Raw genomic sequence first — 26911 nt, forward strand, 5'->3', positions numbered from 1 at the left:
CTTATTTCATTCATTAAAACTGACTTACTCCATGCCTTATTTCCCTTGTTATCTAATCAAAAGATGCTTTGCTTTGATAAATCCCAATGCATTAAACCAGGGGTCCCCAAACTTTTTACACAGGGGGCCAGTTCACCATCCCTCAGACTGTTGGAGGGCCGGACTACAAAAAAAAACTATGAACAAATCCCTATGCACACTGCACATATCTTATTTTAAAGTAAAAAAAACAAAATGGGAAGAAATACAATATTTAAAATAACAAACAAGTAAATTTAAATCAACAAACTGACCAGTATTTCAATGGGAACTATGCTCCTCTACTGACCACCAATGAAAGAGGTGCCCCTTCCAGAAGTGCGGCGGGGGCCAGATAAATGGCTTCAGGGGGCCGCATGTGGCCCGCGGGCTGTAGTTTGGGGACCCCTGCATTAAACACTCACCCCATAATACTTCCTATTGTTATTATTTAATTTTGTATCAGATTCAGAAGCACTGGTAAGATTTGTCTTCCCTAAATGTGTAAATATTACCATAGCATCTATCACAGTAGCTTAAGTTCAGTGTACAGTTATCAATATAACAACAAAAAAGAAAATTGCAAGAATAACTTCTTTCATGGAAGAATGAAATTGACACCTATTAGTCTATAATATTTGTAGTAGCATTAGTTTTTTCCACAAAAAAATTGACTGATGACTTCCCACAGACTAACTTAATCTAGATGCTTCAGTTCTGCCTGGGTTGGTCAAGAAGATAAAACTACACTATAATATAAATACCACTTTCATGCTTGTGAGAACAAAAACCTTTTATTTTTAATCACAGGTTTGATTCATTATATTCCTCCTATTATTCTTAAACCATTAGGGTATTTAGGATGGAAATTTATAACTCTAAAGCCTACATATATAAGAACGTATTGATTGAGATTCAAAAATATGATAAAGCAAATAGATTTTACTTAGGATTGTGTTCATTTAAATAAACAGATGAGTGGGCTTCCAAAGTCTTTGTTTTAATAAAATATGGTGCATTTTATTCTATCTGGTTCTATAAATGAAAGAATTAGCACAAAATCCAAGAGCTGACCAATTTTACAGAGAGAAGAACATAAAAAGCAGTTTCTTATGATCTTTCAGGAGGAAATGCACTTGAAATACCGTGAGAAAGGCCGTCTTGTGATATTTCTCATTATAAAAGGTCATTGTTCTACTCATTTATCACTATTTTATGGAAGAAGCAGAGTGGATTGTGTCTAGGTCAGAGCAGTGTTGCTTAGAAGAGTTTTTAAAATTACCTGGGGTTAGAAGGGACAGAGAAATTACTCAGTATATATTGCAAAGCAGAATTTAGAAATATATTACTAGTGCTAAAAGTTAGACATATTCTAAGATGTGAGAAGAGAAAGAGAAATCTCTACTGAAGGGACTATTCTCTTAGAAATAATTTCTCTTATGATAAAGAGGGATTATTAATGAGTTTAAAGGAAAAGATACCTTCTCTGCATTTAGATTTCAGTTCTCATTAAGGATAGCAGGGGGAATATTCACCCGTTCTAAAGGACATTAATATAGCAAAAGAACATAGAAGTATCTCAACATTTTAAATAAAGTAAAATAGAGTTGTTTTTTACTCTATATAAATGCTAGGCTATCTAATGGTATATAGCCTCATGCTGTTGTATCATTGTGGAAGTTCATAATACACAGAATTAGTGAATAATTCTATGGTATACCTGCTACATAGTAGGTGCCACTCTGAGACCTTGAGTAATATCTTGTTTAATCCTTAATCCTCTTAATAAATCCATGTGGAAAGTACTGATATTGGCACTATTTAATAGATGAGAAAGTTGAGGTAGTTGCTCATGGATGAATAATTAATAAATAATGGAACTAGAATTCAAACCTAGGCAGTGAGTACCATTTAACTACGCTCTGCTTTCTTATTTAGAAAGTCTTTTTTAAATAAATCAACAATGAAATAGCAGCAGAAGGAACTTTAGACAGAATTTAAATTGGAAAGCTGGAGTCCTTAAAGAGAAATTAAAAGCAAATTTTGGGATAAAAAACAAAGGTTATTATTTTATTACTTTCTGTGATGTTCATTACTATAGAATTGGTAACTTCAAGGACTAAGATTTCAAATAAATTTAACAACAACTTAAGAAATATATATAGGAAACTGTTCTCACTTGCTCCTCAGAAAACCCTATGTTTACAAACTACTCAACCTTCTGTCATAGTCTTTTGATCATATGATAGAAGGGAAAACATATAATGTAAACTTATCCTGTGTGAGTGGGTTAGTAAAAAGAGCTACAACTGCATACAACAATCACAATTAAATTTGAAAAATATAAAGCACAATACAAATGGTGTCAATAATATTTCAGAAAGCATTATACATAGTGGCAATGAGCAGACACAATTGCATTTTCCAAAAATAAAGGGAAACAGTTACTCACTAAAATTGACATTGATCAATTACTTTGAGAGCAAAAGAAAATAAAAACACAATCCAACCAGTGATTTCATATTAATATATATATAAGCTACAATGTTGCTGAACTGAATTTGAACAGAAACTGAATTCCATTTTAACAGTTATACTGTTGTCAATCTTATAAAAATTAACTTGGTAAAACTGTAGCCTGAATCTCTTGTGACCAGTGAGCTGATCTTTCCTTCAGTTAGACAAAGCTTCTAAATTTAAATAAGAATCCTGGAAGAGGCCCTGGCCGGTTGGCTCAGCGGTAGAGGGTCGGCCTGGCGTGCGGGGGACCCGGGTTCGATTCCCGGCAAGGGCACATAGGAGAAGCGCCCATTTGCTTCCTCTCTGTCTCTCTCTTCCCCTCCAGCAGCCAAGGCTCCATTAGAGCAAAGATGGCCCGGGCACTGGGGATGGTTCCTTGGCCTCTGCCCCAGGCGCTAGAGTGGCTCAGAGCGACGCCCCAGAGGGGCAGAGCATCGCCCCCTGGTGGGCAGAGCGTCGCCCCTGGTGGGCGTGCCGGGTGGATCCCGGTCGGGCGCATGCGGGAGTCTGTCTGACTGTCTCTACCCGTTTCCAGCTTCAGAAAAATACAAAAAAAAAAAAGAATCCTGGAAGATACACTGTCATTAATAAAAGCTAGATTCTATTGTTAAAAGAAAGAAACAGTCCTGAAAATGTCCACATTGAGTGCATCTCATAAGGAAACAGCAAGATTCACTTCTGAGTTTTCTAAGGCAGTGTTATTTATTAACAGGACTTTTGTTGGATAACAAAAATAGCCATAATGAACAGGCAATCATTAATTTTCCTTTTTTCATGGCTAAGAAGTAAAGTAGAGAAAATATGCAATAAAATTATATTGTTTTATTTGGATATATTTACATTCATATAATCCTACTAGTGTTAAAAATTGAAATTTCTACCATAATATAGATGTGTGCTCTACATACTAGTGATGCACATTATTAATGAGTTTAGGAAGCAAAAATAAACAGTCATTCTTCGAAGTCTAAAATTTTCTTATTTAAGTAGAATATTTTTTTTACATTAGAATGTCTTTCTCTTTTTACTGGTCTATTCTGCTTGGTTTATTTTATGTTCTTTTAATTCTAAGTGAAACTAAGTAGATTCAGTATATGATACCTTGGTTGGGAAGTTTATTTTGATAATATCTCAAGGTGTTCTAAAACCAAGTATTTTGTTTCACCAAAATTTGTCATTTTAGTTTTTTTAGCTTTGAGTACAGTCTTTTTTAAATTTTTTTTTCAGAGACAGAGAGAGAGAGTCAGAGAGAGGGATCGATAAGGACAGACAGACAGGAATGGAGAGAGATGAGAAGCATCAATCATTAGTTTTTCATTGTGGCACCTTAGTTGTTCATTGATTGCTTTCTCATATGTGCCTTGACCGCGGCCCTTCTGGCCTTCAGCAGACTGAGTGACCCCTTGCTCAAGCCAGCGACCTTGGGTCCAAGCTGGTGAGCTTTGCTCAAACCAGATGAGCCCGCATTCAAGCTGGTGACCTCACGGTCTCGAACCTGGGTCTTCTGCATCCCAGTCCGACGCTCTATCCACTGCGTCACCACCTGATCAGATGAGTACAGTCTTTTAAGTCCAACAAACACAAAAAATAACTATGAATTCTGGTAAAAATAGAAGAGAAACAATTATCTAAAAACACTACAGAGTGATTAAAAACAGACAGATAGTAGAAGGGATTCTACCTACAAAGAAAGGACTAACACTAGGTGAAACTTTCTAAAAATTATTTTTTTAAAAATTTAGCCTAAATTTTACCCTGCCAGTACTATGTGCGGTAGCTAAAATTTAGAAAGCCTAGTCTATCTGTTTTTGAAAAACCGGAGGAAGCCACTCTTAAAAAGGAAAGCGTTCTTGGGATGAAATCCCAATTCTACACATAACCTCTGCCTATCTGGCTGCTTCCTGAGCTGCACATGCAAGGGCAGTCTCCAATAAGCACAGACAAGGCTAAAAAGCAGCTGAAACTTAAGGTGCTGTCCAGTTCAAGAAATCCAAAGCCTCAGTTTGCATCTAGACAAGTTAAATTATAATTTAAATAAATAGGTGGGGGCAAAAAACAGAAATCAAAATTCTCAAAAGAGTATAACAAAACCTAGATTCTCTACATTAGCCCACTCACCATGTCCAGTATGCTATTCAAAGCCAACTGGCATATGAAAAATACAGGAAAATGTCATCCTTTCTCAAGGGAAATATAATCAACAGAGACAAATGTCAAGATGGCATGTTGGATTTGGCAAAGAAGTATTTCAAAGCAGCCTTAATAACTACACTCAATGAAATAGAAGAAAAAAATGTTTGAAATGAATGAATGAATGAATGAATATGAAATCTCTATAGAGAAAAACAAACTATTAGAAAATAAGTTACTTGGGGAACCTATATACTATTTTCTATAGTATGGGGGTATAAAGTACAGCGTAGGGAATACAGTCAATAATATTTTAATAACTGTGTATGGTGCCAGGTGGGTACTAGAAATATCAGGGGGAACACTTTGTAAAGTATTTGATTCTCTAACCGCTATGCTGTACACCTGAAACTAATACAAGATAATACTGAATCTAAACTGTAATTGAAAAATAAAATTTTAATTAAAAAATAAATTAAATAATTGGAAGTTTGGATTGAGAAAATTTTCTGCATAAAAGCTGGCTAGATATCTGGGAAGAGAAGGTTTAACAGCAGAATGGAAAGAAGAGTAGAGTTGGAAAACTTGAAGGGAGAACAAATTATCCAATATGATGAAACAGGACAATTTTAATAAAAATGGATACCACCTAATGCCTTCATATTGTTTTCTAAAAAAGGCCAAAGGCCTGACCTGTGGTGGCGCAGTGGATAAAGTGCCGACCCGGAAATGCTGAGGTCGCCGGTTCGAAACCCTGGGCTAGCCTGGTCAAGGCACATATGGGAGTTGATGCTTCCAGCTCCTCCCCCTTCTCTCTCTCGGCCTCTCTTCTCTCTGTCTCTCTGTCTCTCTCTCTCCTCTCTAAAAATAAATAAATTAAAAATAAAATAAAATAAAAAAGGCCAAAGTACTATTGATTTTTCTAATAATGGCTTAAAAATACATTAGAATCCTTTCTTATCACACCTAGTATTCACTCAAAATTCTTAACACAGTCCCCATTTCTTTAACACTTTAACGAACTTATAGATAAAACAGTAACTATGCGACAGTTTTCCATTTCTATACAAATTACATCGTTTTAAAAAAAATTTAACTCAGAAATTCATGAAATACTAACATATGAATTTGAAAAACTAGATCTGGTTAATAAAATTGAAATGCTTGCCTTTTATTTTATGTATATTGCCTACATAAATGTGTGATTTTTTTAGCTGAAGAAAACAATTGACTTTTGCTCATAGAATAAGAAATCAAACCTTTGCAATTTGTGTTTTGGAAAACTTTAGCACATGCCTGGTTAATAGACCAAAAGTCAAGAAACAGTTGAATGTAATATAGAATATACACATTTTTATCTTTCTGCTCTTCTGTTCTCTGTAAAATGTATATGTATATATGTATTATGGCCACATAGTATTCCATGTGAAAAAGTACCTCAGCTCTTTTATTCACTTATCTACTAATGGGCACTTGGGCTGCTACCAAATCTTAGCTTTTGTAAGTAAGTCTGCCATGAACAGAGGGTGCATGTAGTCTCTTAAATTAGTGTTTTAGGTTTCTTTGGATAAATGCCCAGCAATGGATTTGCTGGGTCCCAGGAAGAGAAGGAAATCTTACCTTTTGTGGCAGTGTGGATTGACGTGGAGAGCATTACGCTAAGTGAAATAAGCCAGTCCCAGAAAGACACGTACCGTATGATTTCACTCATACATGGCATCCAAGAAACAAAATGAACAAAATAGAGACAGAGTCATAGATATAAAGTGAGCTGACAGCTTGTGGGGGTGGGGGGTTCTGAATGAGGGGCGTGGACGGATTGAGCAAAAAAGACAAAAGAATAAGGGAAAAAAACGAATGGACATGGACAATAGTGTGATGATTGCTGGGGTGGGGGTCAGTTGAGGAGGGTAGGGGGGTTAAATGGTGATTGATGAAGACGTGACTTGGAGGGAGGTGAACATACAATATAGTATACAGATACATGTTGCAGAACTGGACAGTTGAAACTTGTATAATTTTGATAACCAGAATCCCCCAAAAAATTAAATTAAAACAATTATAGGTAACCTACCCACAGGACCATAGCCATTGTTACAAACCCATATCCAACACATTCTCCAGGAAACGTGAGCAACTTTCTGTTCCTTTTTCTGGCCCTTCTATTTCTACTCCCATATCTTAGTTTAATCTATCCCTACTATGTGTCATGACCTAACTTTCCACCCCACCTCAAATTTCCATATATTCAAAACCTCCCCACATTATAAACTTAAATGTTACCCCTCCAAAAAGCTTTATTAATATCCCCAGCCAGAATAGAATACTCCTTTTCTATTTTCCATATTTGTATATTTTTTACCTCTCACTTTTAGGTATTTGTCTTCTCAGCACTTAACTAGGAATGTTGCAAAGACAATAACATCTAATTCCTGCTTGTATTACTTTATCACCTAGCAAAATATACCATTCGTTTCTCCAAACAATGTGCCAAATGACTCCCGTCAATCCAGTTCTGTCCCTCCAGGCTGAAGTCCCAAAGATATATAACTTTGTCCTTCCTTCTCTATTTAATAGCAACTGTAGCATCTGTTTGGACCACCTAATGAATAATTAGCCAGAATCATTTTGTATAACAGCTTTTCAACTCTGCATAAACTACAAAGCTGCCGTAATCAAGGAAATAGTCAATATCACAAAAATTGGAGGTCAAAGATACTTCCGTTCAGCATCCATTTTTAGCTTTTTCTGGTTACTGGATGCCACACCTTTGATAATCATGCAGTGAACATCACACAAATGGGATATTAATTGAAACATTGATACTCTGCAGAAATCTGAATTCATTTTTTACGGAGGGCTATAGTATTTCTGATATAAGTATCCTTTTGCTTGAGCAATATATTTTCTTGCTTAAGTGGTAGATGGCTTGGGTTTGTTACTTTTTTTCCCCAAGAAAAAGGGAACCTACTGCATGTGCCATAGGATCAAATACAAAGACTTGGACCCAATGACTTAGCTAGTCCATTACCAGAAATAGTGAATTGTATTAAATTGGACTTCAGTAAATAAATGAAGATTGAATGCATGAGTGAAGTTTTAAAAAAATGAATAATTTCTCAGGATGGAACAGGCCAGTGAGGGAGGTTTTAGGAAGTGAATGTATTCTGAAAAGCGCAGCATTGAAGAGGCTATCTGATTTACCTGGATATTAAACTGACCCTTTAACAGAATCAATCAATGCAGTGAAGTACATTTTAATGATTTTTAGTCTGGACTAGTTTTGATATACTGGCAATAAAATAAATCAAATGAGAGAAGCAAAGGAGATAAGGTCTGTGAAGTCACATTGAACATTATCGAACACAATATAAATCTAAAGAAGTCTGTAATAGAAGTAAAAGTAGGCTAGAAAAGCAGTTCCCAATTAGTTTCATTTTGTCGCTAGTCAATGTGACTCAGCTTCAAGTAACATTCTATATAGCAAATCTTACATTCTTTGGGAGTGTAAATTTGGTCCAATAATTTGATGAAGATTTTTACATGCACCTTGATAGAAAACTTTCTGCATTTATTTGTACATTTAAGAAACTTTCCTTATATCAAAGTAAACTTTATTTTGTATATATAAAAATTCCTTTTTTGAAAAAACTTGGTTCAGAGAGCAAAAGTACCAACACTTTCTTTCCACAAAAATAGTATTGATATCTGGGGCAGTATATATTATGCAAACTATTCGCTTCGCCAGCTGAAATTAGAATCCTCATTTTAATATAGCTTCCAGAGGCTTAGACCATGGTTGGAATTGTAATCACCTACAGGGGGAAATTTAAAGATCAAAAATGTCTATTCGCTTCCGTAGCCCAACTCTAGTATTTTCTCTGCTGGAAATTGACTTTGATTCCTCCTGAAAAAATATTTAAGTTTCAGTGTGTTGCTTAGAATTGCCAAAGAAAGTAAAATAGTATAAAATGAGATGAATTGTGCAATATTATTTAAACAATAGTTCACATGTAAGTGAATTCATAGTTCTTATGAATTAATAAATAATTGCATCTCCTATTTTCTTTGGAATTTATGCTTTCAAGTGACTTTATTATTCATACAACACGTAAGGCTGAGTAATTCTTTGGTGTACATCAATAGCATTTTACACTTACTTGTTTTAGGAGTGTCACTATGAATCCAAAATATTGAGTCTCTATAAAGATTAACTAATACATAGCTCAATGGATAAATATTCACATTTGAACATATTGTTACTGTATGTATAATAAGGCATTTTATGGAAAAGTAATTTCCTCTAAATCTTATTCTTATTCCACTACTGAATAATTAAATAAAATCCTTCTTGAAAAACATTATTCTGCTTCATTAAATATGTCCCACTTCTTCACTTATCTTCGTCTCCTTGGTCTTTGCTGGATTAATCTTTTGCTTTCTGTAAATCTTTCAGTTAGCTTTTTGACCTAATATAAAAACCCTAGATGTAAGATACTAGGAATAATATAGTAGCATTAGTTATATACTGCTCACAAAAATTAGAGGATATTTTATCGCTTTCATATGAAAGCGATATATTCCATTTTCACCTTTTTTTATATTAAACCCTTGCCAAAACTTTTACTTCTAAAATAGTGGCTGTATACTAGCAGAATTAATTACATTATTAGAGTTTGATTTTAGATCTTTAAGTCACTTAACTAAAAAGAAATATTTTGGTATGGAAACCTCTATACTAAACAGAATGTCCATTAATTATATAGCATTTTATAGCTAACACAGTGAAATATGGGAAAGTATAAACTAATGATAAATTAACCTGGTAATAAAATTAATATGTTCTAGTTTAAATTATATTTTAGTAAGAGGCAAACAACAATCTGAGGGGGAAAGAATTAAGACCTTAAAAAATAAAAAGGAATAAAGTTACAAGAGCGGTGGAAAAAGATAGGTTGATTTACAGTTCAGATAGCTACGAGAATTAATATCAAGTGGAAGATTCTTTACACAAATACATAAAAGATTTTGCATTTGTTAGATTATTGTCAGGAAGGAGTCTATAAAGGCTGAAGTGATATTACAAGACACTAAAATATTTTCTATATTATGATAATCAAAAGATTTCTAAGTCCAGGCTTAAATTGATCTCAAATAGTTGGCATTAGAAGATCAGCTAAAGTGAGTAATGCAGATAAAGTTCATTTAAAAAATAATAAAAAAGAGTCTTTTGATTTTGTCAATCCAAGAATATACGTTTGAGCACAGTTGATGCGGAAAAGTATGTGATTTCTCTGCTGACCCAGAGTGTGTGATAGTAAATGAGAAAGTTGTAGCTCCAAGCTCGCTTGCAGTTTCACGTGTATCTTTCTTTGGTCAGGTTTGTATCACTGCTCAGAGAATACACTGGGAGAAGCTGAGGCTGGGACCCAGACCCAACCAGACAGCATGCTGTTTATAAAGTCTGTTTTGTTCTTACTATTCCTTAGGGGTAAACACAGGAAATCACCAGCAACCCAATCTAAATTTCACATCCTAAAAAATTAGTGGCTACTGTAAAATTCATTCATTTTCACCAGTAAGCAGAAAAAATTTGAAATGTAACAAAATAGTAAATTACTTTTAACATTGGAAAATCTTTTTTTTTTCTAGTAATGAACATTTTAAAGTTCTAGAGCATTTTGTAATAGTGGGGAATGAGAGAAGTATTTTAAATACAGTATCTGTGACTCAAAACTCATTATCTTACAGAAAGAGATAAATAACATAGGTAAACAAGGCATAGAGCCATGATAAGTGATAACATAGTTGATAGATTAACTACCAGGTTAGATGAGCACACATCCCTGTGTGTTAGTTTTACTAGCATTAATAATCTGTAGCATACGATGGAAAATAATTGAACAGGGACGAGAGTAGAATCAGGAAAAAAAAATATCTCTTGGGAATGTAGAACAGAGAAGAGGTGGAGGAAATGCAGAGCAGAAAAGAGAGGGGGTGGAAGAATCAAGCTCCACTTCAGAGGTAGAATGATGTGAATTGTCATCCATTTTCATGGGAGGAGTAAGCAGAACGAATGTAGAAAAAAGGCTCCAAAGGTTGCAGGTTTGGTGAACAGGGTCAACAAACAGACAAAAATCACACAGACACACGCACAAGAATGACCAGTTTTTTGTTTGGGAGGAAGTTATTAGATTTTTCGCTTTGGCAGTTATTAATGTTCAGTTGGTTGTAGAGACTGTTACTCATTGTAAATCAAGAAGTGAGTGGGTGGTGAAAGAGTAGAGACCTGTAGACGGGGCCTTTGAGACCTTGGAAGGTGACAGGAAGGACAGAAGTGAAGCCATCTGGATAGGCAAGATCATAAGGCAGGATATGTTTGTTTTGCTCGTATTCTTCTATTTCTCTCGCATAAGAGTACCCTGAGAAACCAACAGAGAGGAAAGTAAAGATTTAGCAGAGAAAGGGGATCATAATGGTGGCAATGGCTAGAAACAGAAGGGAGAAAGTTGAGGCAAAAATAAAAAACAGAAGAAGTCTGACTTTAAAAAAATATGTATATATTTTTTTGCTTTGGGAAAGAGAAGAGAATGTAAGGTTGAGTGACTATAAAAAAATTTTTAATGGATTATAGTCTATGTTCTTCCCCACATAGGCCCTGTGTAAGAATTTCATTAACGTCAGAAAACACAAGCACACAGAACCATGACCCAGGCATGTAACTAATTATGTATCGTCCTGTCCTACGGGCCAGGCACTGTGCTGTATACTGAAGACACTGTAGTGAATAAGCAGACCTGGTCTGCACCCTCACGGCATTTATAGTCAAAAAAGATTAGCGGATAGATACCTTGTCTGCGATATTTCCCCCATTTCTAATAGTATGTATCAGCCTTGCTTGCCTCTTCACTCATCTTTTACATCCTGCCATATAAATATTTGTGTGCATGCCTGGTCTCACCTAGCAGATCAAGAGCTCCCTGTGGGCAAAGGCTGCTTCTTCTTAGACACAATTACTTACTGACTGACTCAGACCGAGGCAGCAGGGAAGGTTCAGGGAGGGTTTCATTTGAAGTCTAGATAGGAGCAGTTTAAGCCTACAAGTGCGTTTGACCCAATCCGCTCAACTATATGCAGAACTGTGGGAGAAGTTTCTTTGCCTGAAGGAGCCATCCCTCCTCTGACTTTATATCTTCAAAGCAACATATTTAATGATCAAAGCCATATCTGTTCCACTTATTCTGGGCACAACATTACATTGAAGTTTGAGCTTTTAAAGTGCTGGGGAAAAGTTAGTCTTTAGGCCACTGCTTCTAAGTTTGTGGAAATGAATATTTAAAGGACCATTCTTCAGCAGAACATTTCAGACTTTCTGGAAGTGCTGATTCTATAAGCAGTTATGATATTAAGGTAGCTCAGTGACTGAAACTGAGCCAAATGGTGAAAAGAACAGACTTTGAACTCAAGACAAAATGAATACTGTAATATATTAACTGTATGAATTAAAATAAATTAATCTCTGGGCTTCAGTTTCATCTTTAAAATAGGGATGTTAACCTGGTCTGTGGTGGCGCAGTGGAGCATTGACCTGAAATGCTGAGGTCTTGGGTCCAAAACCCTGGGTTTGCCTGGTCAAGGCACATATGAGAAGAAATCAATCAATGAACAACTAAAGTGAAGCAACCATGAGTCGATACTTCTTGCTTCCTGTTTTTCTCTCTCCTCTCTTTGTAAAATCAATTTTAAAAATCTTAAAAATAGAGACATTAGTACTTCTTTCCAAGTGTCATAAGGATTGACATACTCATGTATAATACTTTGTATACTGTAACATAGTTTTTAGAAATGATCCTTAGAATTTATTTTGTGAAAATTTGACAAATATTTGTCAAATGTCCCTATTTAATTCATGACCAGTGAGATAATGAATTTTGTCTGAAAAACTAATGCTTTATAGGAGTTGCAAAACTAAATAAGTTTATACATAGCAAGGAGCCATACATGATAATAAAGAAAGGGACATAATACAGTTAAAATATTGTTTTATCTGAGGAATAAAGAAGCCAATATGCTTATGAGAAAATGCCACAAACATTATTATACCCACTTTGCCAGGTTTTTTAATTAAAGTCAATGGAAAGGCTTAATAACAAAAACTTTAACTCTCATCATTTCTTTTAGGAAAGAGAGTTAGCAAAACTAGTACTGCATCCTTGAGGGAAATAAATCCATGGAGAATTCCCAGAAAGCATTAATCATACCATTTCTTCCGAGCCTCTCTTGAAAGAAACCAAAAAACATGGTAGACTAATTTTTCCTGACCATAAAAATCGATCAAATCATGTTCTTCACTGGATTTGTGGGTTTCCACAAACAGGGACAAATCAATTCCTGTGTAGTAAGTGGGAAGTATCCATGCATACCTTAGAAAAGATACAGAATTGGTACTTTTAAGTCCACACACAAAGCATCTACTCAAAGATTACGAAGTGAATATGCCAGGATGCTACAAAATAGAAACACCCCCCATGCCTTTAAGCTTCCATAGTACACTCAGTGACACTTATTACAGAATAATTGATATTTCAATCAAGCGTGCAGTTTTTATCTCTCTTTTAGACTACAAACTACTTGAAAATCAAGACTGTGCCTTGCTCATTTTTTCGCTCTTCTGTTCCTTGTTATGCCAACATCAAGAACTAGTCTCTCACACAGCTCAACAAAATAAAGAAAATCAATTTGGGATGTTTAATATGCTTACAGTTCTTATAAAACATCTCCTTAAGTATATCATTGAATTCAATTGTTTAAGTGATGCAAGTCTCTTTGGTCTCTTACAAAAGACCAAATGGTACCCTCTCGGCTTTACCCATGCCAAAGCCAAGCTTCTTCATAGCACAGTAGTAGTGTTCATACACAGCCATCAGCAATATCATTTCATCTCCTTCCAAGTAAAACCTGAACTGCATACCAACTCATGAGTAACAATATTCGTTCTAATTAAAGAAGTTTTCTTTTATGTTACAAATTAGAACATTTAATATAAAGGAAATGTCTTAAGAAATGAATCTTATTAAAATAATGAGTCTATAAGTGTCATCCTGTGTTGGTTTCCCAATTTTAGTTTTCTTTCGAACTCACGTTATGTGCAATTATGGAAAAAAAATAACTGGGACAATCCTTAGAAATAATAAGAAAATAGAATTGAAAGTAAAGTCTTACAAATGTGCAAAAGAGTCATGCAATCTATGAATATAATGTAGGCTCTTCTCTGTTCTTCCTTCTCCAAAGATAACAATTATTCAAAAGAATATTCCCTTTGAATAAGGTGCAGTGAAGTAGTCACCTCAGATATTTGCTAATGTACGTGAAACAATTTTTAAAGGACTCAAAAAAATTCTTTGTAATCTTACCCCTGGTCTCAGAGGGTGGAAAAGTGCAATTCATGTGACACAGTTAAGGACTTCAGCTTCATTCAGCGGTTGACTGTGTGATAAACCGAGACCAGAAGGGCAAATCTGACACAGAGAACGGAAAAGTTAAATGCAGGATTCTGAGTTCTGTTCAAATTGTAGAACACCAATGGGGAGACGAAAGCTCCTCTCTTCACTGAAGCAGCAGTCTGAAGTGCTCTTGTGTAGTATAATAGAATAATTGACCCAATTAGAGCCCTATTCATCAGAAATTAGATTTCTGCAGGTGGCAAGCACAAAGGCTTTTAAAGGGCCTTCTTAGCTTCTCACTAGCAACACGGGGAAACTGCAGGCACAACAAAACTGCAAAATCTCCCATTTCATCTCTTTCCTCAGGTATCTGCTGAAGCTCACTTTAATTTTAAAGACTGATGAAAGGGGCACAGCTTAGTATCTGTTCCCTCGCCAAGACAGCCCTTTCCTCGGAAGCCTATGGCCGACCTTCCTCTTTAACCCAGATTTAAAGAAACATTCAAAAACAACAACAGTAGCCTGTGATTGAATATTCACCTTTTGCAGAACATCTCATTTCAAAGTCTGCCCAATTCAGGTCAGCTTTTTAAAGATTCATATTGCATTCACCATTTAAGGTCGCAGAACACAGAGTGGCCTCATCCAGATCCTTTAGATGCTATTTCTTTAGATGTAATTCATATTACATAGTTGACCTTTTTCTTTTTCTTTTTAATTCGGACTGAGAGTCTCAAAAGGAAACACTGATGATACTTCAAATCTTCTTGGGAGTATAGGATAGGAAAGAGTTAAAGAAAATCCCTTCCTGAAGATCAAGTGATTGTTAAATGAATTTCAAACTTGTAGCATTTCTCATAAAATGTTTCCCTTCACTGACCAGAGTGAAGAAATTCACTCCCCCGGCTTCCCTACCTTTTCCACTTTGCACATACACACAATCACTCTAATTTTTTGTTCTGTATTATTTTCTAGTGTTTATTATGATTTGAATTGTGTTAACATACATATCTGTTTACATACATTGATTTCTGTATCACAAATTACAATTCATATTCCAAAAGAATAAACAGTTTCTAACTTCTTGTTGTGCTCCTTATTCCTAATGCCTAGAAGAGTATGGGACACATGGCAGAGTCTCAATAGATACTCTTGAATGAATGAAGAAAAGAAATATTTTTTCTCAGAGAAATCTAAATTAGTGTATTAGCAATGTACGAAAACCATCACCCTTGGCCTGCTTCAGGGGTTCAAAAGAAATCCATCAGATCCTACAACCAAACAGTAGAGGGTGCAGTTTAGTTTCCAGCCATGAGCATCCCTCGATTTCTCAAAAGTCCCTTCACTTCCAGGATGAACTTGGTCACAATGGCAGAAGCAGTCTCTCTGTACTCTGATTTACACCAAACCAGAAAGAGGAGTTTTCTTATCCTTGAGAAAAACTTTTTTTTAATTTTTTAAAAAGTCTAGGAAATTTTATCCTCTTGGTCCTGATGATCCTCACTTGTGTGAGGTGCCTTCCCTGAAGAACTTGTGGTCGGCTTGGTTCAGGTCACATGCTTGACCCTCAGACCACGGGCAATCAGCTTTATACAGGCACGTGGACTAGGAGTGAAGGTCAGGGTCAAGTTCCCCAAAATGAAATTGGAGTTCTAATGATATAAAGGAGAAAAATTAAAATGCTAATCATACCCCTAAAATCTAAATCAGTGGGTGCCTTTTAGTACTTTTCGTCATCAAACTCTATGGCAAAATTCATCATTTCTCTAGGTTTTTTTGTTTTGGGGGTTTTTTGATTTTTGGTTTTGGCCTGATTCTTACAACTCCATCATGTTCCTGATGGTTGATTTTGGTTTCGTGCTCAGCTACTTTTATGCTACCTTTCCTATAAATACAAGCATGCTCTCATGCTCTGGGATTTGTTCCTCATGCCCTTCTATCCTTATCAATAGAATCCCTCCCAGTGATTTAATCTGCACCTATAATACCAGCTACATGGAAATACTGATGACTCCTCAATCTTCATCTCGGGGTTAGCCCCTTTTCCAGTGCTACGGATGCTATATATCAAACTGTCTACCAGCCCTTTCCCCAACCAAGAGGACATTGTATCCTAACTAAATGTTACATAACCCTCCTTCCTTCAGCCCTGATTCTAACCCCATTTTTCTATTATGTTGCTTACATCAGCTGTGAACTCTCCAACCAACACACAGACACCCAAATCCTGCCCATTCCACGCCTTAGATATTTCTCCAATATACCCATCATCTCCTCTCCATTCGCGGCATTATTGCCACTATCTTACCTATCTTCTTTTATCTTGCCTGAGACTATTGGGAGAGCCTCCTAGCTGGTCTTCTTACTTCAGTTTTCTTTTTTTCCTCCCAAACACTTTCCATATTTTTATTCAAAATGTTTTAAAAGTGTAAATCTGATCACCTTCCTTCAGCATCCCCACTGATGACTCAATAAAGAATACAATTACTAGAAGGACATTAAGGACATCCTTCCCTGATCTTGCCTCTCTCCAGCCTCATTTCTTGTTCTTCCCTTGACGTTCTGTTACTCTCATGTTCACCTCCCATCAGTGCCAGCAGACAGCTCTCCTGCAGACTTTGAGACCTGGTGAGAAGTGAGTAGACAACCTTCTCTGAATCAGTAGCATCTTTTGCAAATTTCTCAAATACATTTATTCTATTATAAAAAGTGGTGCAGCCCTGGCCAGTTGGCTCAGTGGTAGAGTGTCGGCCTGGCATGCAGGAGTCCCGGGTTCAATTCCCGGCCAGGGCACACAGGAGAAGCGCCCATCTGCTTCTCCGCACCCCCTCTCCTTCCTCTCTGTCTCTCTCTTCCCCTCCCGCAGCCAAGGCTCCATTGGAGCAAAATTGGTCCGGGCACTGAGGATGGCTCCGTGGCCTCTGCCTCAGGCACTAGAATGGCTCTGGTTGCAACAGAGCGATGCCCCAGATGGGCAGAGCATCACCCCCTGGTGGGCGTGCTGGGTGGATCCCAGTCGAGTGCATGCGGGAGTCTGTCTGACTGCCTCCCCGTTTCCAACTTCAGAAAAATACAAAAAAAAAAAAAAAGTGGTGCATTTCCTCTCTCACACTGGTGAGGCCAGTTTAAAAGCATATGTATGTCTTGTCCTCTCTGTGCCCCACAAACTGGGAGTGGGCATTGCACAAAGTAAAACAGACTTCTGGAAGGGATAGTGAAATGGACTCTTCTACTACATGTCCGTTTCCTTTTGTGACCAGCAGAAGAATCTCACTGAACTCAAGTGGGACTCTAGTTCCTCCTTTAAAGGGCTCATCTATTTAGGTCAGGCCCATCCACGGTAATACCTGTTTAAATTAACATAAAAATCTGCTAATTATGGACGTTAATTATATCTGCAAAATCCCTTCACATCTTTCCTGTAATGTAACATAATCACGAGAATGACTCCTCATTATATTCACAGGTTCCATGTACCCTCACAGGAGGAGATTATACTGGGGCATGGATTATTGGGGATCATTTTAGAATTCTATCTCTATGTATATGGCTGAGTACCTCTAGACTAACTCTCATTTCTCAATCAACAGCTCATATTACTGGGGTGATCTCAAAATCTCACAACCATGGTGAATTTGGAAGGAGCAAGCCATATGAACTAGGACTCTGGGGCTATTTGCAGGTTTATTAGCTGACAAATAGCTTATTGTGTTAATTATTTCTAAAATTCTTGTGTTAATTTTTTAAAGTGCATATAAGTATGCTTAGGTAAATTGTACATTTGTAAGTATGCCATTTTCTTGATGAGTAGCTTTCTCTTTTTAGCATGCTTGTATATCTTTGCACCTATATTCATAGCTAACAATGTGGATCTTGTGAGCCCAAGTAGAATATCATATTTATTTTTATATTTGAAGTGTCTAGATCTCAGTAGCTAATTAAGATCACCCCCCCCAAAAAAAACCCCAAAACAACAACAATTCTTTCTAATTAATTCTACTTAATCTCGGGCCTTTGCCTCATTTAACCTTTGAATTGCTCATGTCCCTTAAGAGATAGATGAGAATGACTTTTGATCTTTGCTTAAAATATTGTATAGACATCTATATAATGTGATCCCTAATCCTTTCTAACCAGAATGTTCTAGCTTTTTGGCAGACAAAAGTGGAAATATATGTTGGCTTCAGTTCCGACAACAGAAACATCCTGGAAGTTACTGTTTCTTCAGAACCAGTTGAGGTCAGTGACAGCACAGAGCTTCCCCCTCCCGCCCCCCGCCCAGGACTTTTGCTTCATCAGCAGAATCCTGCAGACAATGGCCTGTGAACAACACCCCCTGCTCAGAGTAGAGAAAGCTGCGCTCGGCCCGTGAGGGTAGGGGCTTGGCGTTCCTCTGGACAGCAGAGGTGGCTTACCTTTCAAACTTCCCACAGCCATTCTCTCTCAGAATGGACTTCTGCAGGTCCCACGTCAAAGGGAACAAAACAGTAAAAGCAGAGAAGTGACATGACGCTGAAGACTCTATCAGTGCCCCCAGTCTATACAGGCAGTGGCTTCAATAATGAACTTGTTCAATCTCCAGTGACGCATGAAGGAAACACACACAGTCTCACAAAAGGAAACTCAAAGACCTCCTCGGATTCTCACACAGCAGACAGCGCCCGGTGATTGACTAGGGTCACACTTTTGACATTTGAAGCCGGCTTGATATTAGAGAAACATCTTTGCAGATCAAGGATTCAACCCACGGTATGTGGATATGCTTCAGAGAGTGCAGGAAGCCCTTGAAATAATAGAGAAAACATCTTGCTGGTACATGCACGTAACACAAATGCCATCTGAGATCATCGCTACCCTGAGAGGCTTAGGGAATTTTAGCCCCAAATCCCAGATTCAGGGCCTGGGACATGGAAAAGCCCCACTCACCCAGTGTGTACCTTCTATGAGGGTTTTTTCTCTGTTTTGATTTAGATAAAGGGAAGCCCTGCCTTTCTCGTTTGCCTCCATGAGGCATTCCAATCACAGCAAGCAGCATGTGTTTTATGGATATACTAAAATGTGTGAGGTCATAAAGAAGCAGCTGATAAGACTTCCTGGATTGGTTTTATTTCCTTTTTTTATTCTTGTAGTTATTATCCACACATTCTGTCCTCTCCAATTCTTTATCACAGAGGGCCCTCCCTGTTCCATCAAGATCCGTGGAAAATACACAGTCCCTACTTCTTTATAGGGCCCTTCCAAGGTAACATGCCTTCTTTAGTTCTCCTGCGTTGTTGGAAAATAAACAATTTTCCGTCTGCATTTAAGCCTGTGCACACTTTCTCTTTAGAGAAAAAATTAAAAGCTCTTCTACCATATTCTTAACAAGGATTCATGCATGATCCAAATGATGAAGAATGGTTGCTTAGAGCTATTTCCATAGGGGAAATAACTGAAAAACACCTTTCATTGCCAAAGCGATGAATGATAGAACATACAAGAACCCCTAGTAAGAGTGGAGGGTCGGCCCTGGCCGGTTGGCTCAGTGGTAGAGCGTCAGCCTGGCGTGCGGGGGACCCAGGTTCGATTCCCGGCCAGGGCGCACATAGGAGAAGCACCCATTTGCTTCTCCACCACCCCCCTTCCTCTCTGTCTCTCTCTTCCCCTCCCGCAGCCAAGGCTCCATTGGAGCAAAGATGGCCCGGGCGCTGGGGATGGCTCCTTGGCCTCTGCCCCAGGCGCTAGAGTGGCTCTGGTCTTGGCAGAGCCACGCCCCGGAGGGGCAGAGCATCGCCCCCTGGTGGGCAGAGCGTCGCTCCTGGTGGGCGTGCCGGGTGGATCCCAGTCGGGCGCATGTGGGAGTCTGACTGTCTCTCCCCGTTTCCAGCTTCAGAAAAAAAAAAAATACAAAAAAAGGAAGAAAAAAAAAAGAGTGGAGGGTCATCTTCTCTCACACACTAGAAACAGCCGAGTTCTAACCACGGGTCCCCTCCAGAGCAAGGTGGCCCTGCGCTTCACATCCCTAATCAGGATCCTACTGCTCCAGCCACCTTCTCGCCCTTTCCTGTTGCTTCCCTCCCCCTCAGCCCTGCTCCAAGTGCTCTCTGGAATTCCCTAGCATTACTAATAAATGCTTTTTCTTCTCAGAACATTCTATCTCCAGAGTAGCAGCATAGCCTAACAGTTTAAGAGTTGGGGTCTAAAATTTGTCTTTCTGTTGTCAGATCTTTACGAGTTATGTGAGTTTGGGCAACTTCCTTTTTTAGTTATAAACTGGGATAATAATAGTATTCAATCACAAGGCACTGTGAAGGTTAAATGAGTAAATATATGCAGAGAACGCAGCAGGTCTACAGAGAGCGTTAACTCTTGTCTTCAGAGAGCGTTAACTCTCGTCTTCATCATTGTTACATCGTTATCCATCACCATCATCTAGTTCTGCCTGAGAGACCAACTTCTCAGGCAGCCCTCTCTAGTGGAGTGTCCCATCTTCCACAGCCCTCAGACCAAAATCCAAAAGCCTCAGCGGGAAAAATAACAGAATGTTAACTTATTGCCACATTTCTACAATTCACATAAATGACCAACCCAAACTAACAAGTGGAAAATCATTTGACTTTATTCTTTACTACTTTAAAGAAAATGGTGAAGTTTTATAAGATTGAGGGTTTAGCTAACACCAGAATGTCTAATATTTAAAACCACCAAGAAAGAAATTATGTTATTTGAGGTTTCTGTTATGGCTTTGTAACTTACTTGTGTGACCTTAAAGATGTCACTTAATATCTAGCAGTGAAAGAGAAATAAGAAATGGCTTTCACTTTTAAATTGCAAAATTCTTTCTACCTATTGAGAATTTTAATATGTAACAGAAATACAGTCTCAGCTGGAAAGATTTTAGTGGGTCTGACAGTGGCCTAACTAACTTCCTGCCTTACTTCCCCACAAGTCCATGTCTCCAGGGTCAGCCCTTCATGTGGCCTCATATACCTTCAAAGGTTGCACGAAGTCAATTTTCAAAACAAGCAAACCAACCTGAGCAAAATGGCATTTTACCTCTCTCTGGGACTTTCTCTCTCTCTCTCTCTCTCTCTCTCTCTCTCTCTATATATATATATATATATATATATATATATATATATATATACACACACACACACACACACACACACACAAACACACATATACATATATACACACACACATATTTACTTATAGATAGATATAGATATATTTGAAATTAACCATGTTTTATTCTTGTTCAAATTCTTATTTTATATCATCAATCTGCTATAAAGATTTTAGCATTAAAACTGTGTTATTTTATGGCTTATTTTAATATTATTCAGAGAGACATAAAAAAATTAATCTTTTGGTCTTTTGCCTTCCTACTTACATTTTAATTAAGTGGATAGAAGATATTTTTTCTATACTATTGATATGAAGCTATACACTGCCACATATGAATATCTGCATTTTCACCTATAATATATATTTACATATAATTGATAGCATATTTTATATATAAGTATCAGTGTATGTGTGCATATATGTGTGTGTATATATTTGCCACATCTGTTTTAGCTGGTTTCAACCTCGTTTAAAGATATCATGAGTTTTCAAGTAACAATATAAAATGAATACACAAATAATACCTCTAAGAAAAAGAATAGCATAATATTTGACTAGATAAATTTTTGGCACTTAATGGGGTTCTACTATGGGTATCAAATATCTGAAGATAGAATTTATTCGGTAGAGTTAGGTTCATGACCAAGGATGAAACCTCCAGCTAAAGATTCAAAGATTATTTGTTGGGATAAAAGCTTTTCTGGTTTTCACTATTGTCTTGGAATAAAATTCTAAACTTGTAAGCCAGCATAAGAAAAATTAAACTAAAACAGTCAGTAATATATGTAGAAATAATCGGATGCGGTTGAAAACAAGCAATAACGAGAATAAGATACTGATGAAAACAAGTAATTACAGGACACTCATCATTTTCCATGATAAAACTGATATTTCTCCAATGTTATCATCACAGTCTACTTAGCACTAGTCAAGACTTTATTAAAATACTCAATCTTGTTTAGGGTGAACAAATTAAGTTATCTGTAGGACTACAATGAAAGCCCTGAAGAAAACCCACAAGTATCTACCACCAACAAACTAGGATGTGCCTTAAGACATAGTATTTAAAGGATTTGGGTCCATTTTCTCATCAACTAGATGACCACTATTGCATGAATGTGTGTAATTTCATCTCATTACATTTGTGAAGACGGATCTAACAGGAAAGCACAAACACGCAGCAGCATTGACATTGGCATTTGTGCATGAGCCACTTTAATGGGAAACAGTGAACCTGGGCTTTCACAGTTACCCAAAACTCTCCTGAAAAATGACCTCAAACAAGAACAAAGTATCACCTGTTCCTGTGTTCTCCTTCTTTCCCTTCATTAATCAAAGTTTTGAGAGGGTGGTTTGCACTCTGTCTATACATCCTTAACCGCCATTAATGACTTAGTCATCTGTAATCCGGTATTTTCCTTCATTACTCAACTAAAAAGTCTTCCTTCAAATCACAAATGGTCTTCCAGGGACAGATTCAATAGATACTTTTAAATTATATAACTTGACCTTGCTCTAGCTTTGAATGTATATTCAGAGATTCTAATTACTTCTGGTTCAATGTTTACCCTGCTGGGTATTATTTTCACCGTTTTCACTAATTTTCCTTTTGCACTTGCCTCTATGTAAGGCCCTCGTCTCTCCCTGGACCTCGTTTCACCAGACAACCCCTCTAACCCCTCCACTCCTGAAGCTGCAGCTTCATCCACATCACAGATCCCTCAGGGAGCTGTGGGTCCAGCTTTGCTGTTTGTCCACTTTGTTCAACTAAATGATATTTCTCCACTTAGATATTCCAAACACAGTCATAACTAAGACTACCTAAAATGGAACTCACACTTTAAACTCCTAATAGTTATTTTTATCATGCTTTCACCAGGCACCCAAATTAGAAACTTGAAATACCTCTTAGATTTCTTATCAATGTTGCCCTTTATTTCCCACCCCAAAGGGTTTACTAAACCCTCCTGATCTTTCCTAGTTAATGTTTCTACAGTTATTTCCTCTGTCCATCTTCTTCTGCCTTATTTTCCTCAGTTGTTCTTGTCCCAAGTTTTACTTTCTTTAATTCATTTTTCCCACTATTACCTAAAACAATCTTTAAAAAAATAAAATTTCCTAAATTTTTTAATTAAGAAGACTCATTATCTCCCTATTGCATGCAATATCTAATTCAACTTCTTAACCATGGCATACCAACATACACAAAATTCTCCCTACAGCCCCCTACCCCATTCTCCCCATACTTACATAGCATACACAATCTTCTTTTGCCTCATCAGGTATTTTCCACTTATTATTATTATTATTATTTGCATCTTCAATGTTTCTTTAATTAGATCTTTTCACCAGCATAGATACATGGTTATGTTTTAAATTTAAAATGTATATAATTCCCTCCATATCTATGACCTTCTCTAGCTAATAATTCTTCTACACATGCTCTTCTAATGAACAAATTCAGTTGGCATTCTTTAGTATGTATCTTTTATGAATACTCAGCAGGATTTGATATTGTTGGTCTTTTTCTCCTTTAATAACTCCACCCCAAAGTAAACCCTTATACATTGTTGGTGAAAATGTAAATTGGTTCAATAATTATGGAAAATAATATGGAAGGTTCTCAAAATAGGTTTCCCATGTGGTCTAGCAATTCTACTTCGGTGTATCTACCCCCAAAAAATGAAAACAGGATTTTGACAAGATATATGCACTCCCACATTTATTGTAGCAAGTGGCCAAGATATGGAAACAACCCAAAAGATGAGTGGGAAAAATAGATGTAGTACATCTACACAACAGAATATTATTCAGCCATGAGGAAGAAGATAATCTCCCAATTACAACATCATGAACCTTGAGCACATTATGATAAGCCAGATAAGGTAAACAAACAAAAAAAATACAAGTACTGTATAATATCACATACATGGAATCTAAAACAATTAAACCTATTAAAAACAGAGAGTTAAGTGGTGGTTACCAGGGCATTGGTGGTGATGGCGGTGGGAGGAAGTGATGGTGTTTCTGGGTACAAACCTATAATAAGTAGTAAGGTATAGAGGTCTAATGCGCAGTATGTAATATATTGATAATTATATTGTACTATTTTTAAAACTCTGCACCCTCAGCTTTCATCATATGACTCTCCTTGCTCTTAATTTACTCAGTTTATGTGTTTGTGCTTGGGGGATGTCCTTTCTACATCTGCCTTATAAATTATTACATTACTCAGGACCCTTAACAAGTCTAATTCTCAATCTACACACTAGCTCTGTAAAGAATCATCAAAACCTATGGCTTCATCAATCACCTGTTTTGCTCTGATACTTGAATTGAGATCAGTAGCTTAGTTTTCTTCTTTCTAAACTACAAACTTATATCCCTATAAATTATTTACTGGACATCTCTATCTAATAAGCTTATAATTACTTCAAACTCAGTATATCCAGTAATTGACTCATTGGCCCCAAAATGACTCACACCTATGTAAGGTAGTGCCAAAACCATCTACCATCAGGCAGAACTGAAATCTGGGAACCATCCTAAATTAGTCCCGTTGCCTTTCCACTATCATCACCACAGAAAATATGTACATCATCACTTTCATCATCTACACCACACCCTCTGTCTTTATTCAAATATCATGATTCTCTCGGCTAGATCAACGCATAGTCTGGATTCTAAATTCTGAATTTAATTTCTAAATACTAAATTCTCAGTCACAATTCTCATGACCTACAGAAGAGAGACAACAAGAACAAACACAGAGTAAATGAATCACAATTATGTTTGTAAAATAAATAGGGTATATCCACTTATTTATGTTTATCACAATTTTAGAGCTAAGAATAAATTTAGAGATGACCCAAGGTTCTCAAACATTAAAATAGAGAAAGAACTGAAGATTGTTCTGTAGAAAAAGAAAACAACAAATGAAAATTAAAGTATTTTCTTGCTTTCTGTTTACAAATTCTTTTTTTTTTTTTGCACAAAGGAATTTTTAATTAGAGGAAATTATATTGAAGATACTATTACCTATGTAGCCCAGAGTGAAAAGAGGGATAAAGCAGCATAATAAATCATCATTAATCTTAGGCCTCCTATGAAAAGAAAGTGGATTGGATGTTTTTGCAAAATGAGTTGACCTGAGAACTTTTGTTAATGCTTTGTATATTGGAAGATTGAATGTTGGTTTCCTCCTGAAATTTATATGTTAAAATCCTAATCTTCACTATGATGGCATTTGGTATTTGAATATGAGTGCTTTGGGATGATTAGATGATGTTACCAAAGTGAAGCTCTCATGATGGAAATAGTACCACTATAAGAAGAAAAAGAGCCTGACCTGTGGTGGCGCAGTGGATAAAGCGTCGACCTGGAAATGCTGAGGTCGCCGGTTCGAAACCCTAGGCTTGCCTGGTCAAGGCTTTCTCTCCTCTCTCCTCTCTCTCTCTCTCTCTCTTTCTCTCTCTCTCTCTGTATCTCCTCTCTCCTCTCTCTCTCTCTCTCTCCTCTCTAAAATGAATAAATAAAATTAAAAAAAATTAGAATTATAAAAAAAAAGAAGAAAAAGAGGCAACAGAACTCTCTCTTCTCCCTCACTCTTTATTGGCCATGTGCAACACAAAAGCCATCAGCAAGCCAGGAAGAGAGCTCTCATAAGGAACTAAATTAACTAGTACTTTGATCCTGACCAGCCTTCAGAACTTTGAGACTATGTCATTTTGTTATAGTGAGGTGAACTGACAAAGACAACTAACTACTTCACTCAATTTTAGACAACCAAGTACTGGTAACATGCTATGGAGGCAATTAGATTTTGTTAATATCTCATGCTCCTTTTGTCTTTGGAGGAAAATACCGTCAAACAAACAAACATTTGTAGTGGACCATATTTTTTAATTATTGTGTAGTATTAAATATGTCATATTTTGTGGTATTGATATGTAATATGCTTACTTTCTGGGTCTAAAAATAAAGAAAATTTTATCTCTGTACTGACAAAATAGATCCAGTTCTTTTTCTGAATTAAATCGATTTGCTATCTGATGTATCCTTTGTTGAAAAGCAATGACTAATTAAATTAGTTAGGCCTGACCTGGTGGTGGCGCAGTGGATGGAGCGTCGGACTGGGATGCGGAAGGACCCAGGTTCGAGACCCCGAGGTCGCCAGCTTGAGTGCGGGCTCATCTGGTTTGAGCGAGGCTCACCAGCTTGGACCCAGGGTCGCTGGCTCCAGCAGGGGGTTGTTCGGTCTGCTGAAGGCCCGCTGTCAAGGCACATGTGAGAAGGCTATCAATGAACAACTAAGGTGTTGCAACGCGCAATGAAAAACTGATGATTGATGCTTCTCATCTCTCTCCGTTCCTGTCTGTCTTTCCCTGTCTATCCCTCTCTCTGACTCACTCTCTGTCTCTGTATAAATAAATAAATAAATAAATAAATAAATAAATAAATAAATTAGTTAGAATTAACTTTTGAAGTGAAGTAAAATATAATATAGCTAAGAGTAAAGAAAAAGAAAAACGGTTGCAAAATGGCTGCTATAGCACCAGTCATCAGGTCTAAGTCCAGGCAGGGGAAAAAAAAAGGAAGAAAGATGTCTGCTCTGTCTGCCCCTTTTAACAAATGATTTTCCAGAAGCATCCCCAAGGCACTTTGTTTTGCACATACCATAAAGCACAACG

The sequence above is a fragment of the Saccopteryx bilineata genome, chromosome 7 (assembly GCF_036850765.1).
Source record: "Saccopteryx bilineata isolate mSacBil1 chromosome 7, mSacBil1_pri_phased_curated, whole genome shotgun sequence".
In the NCBI taxonomy this organism is placed as follows: Eukaryota; Metazoa; Chordata; class Mammalia; order Chiroptera; family Emballonuridae; genus Saccopteryx; species Saccopteryx bilineata.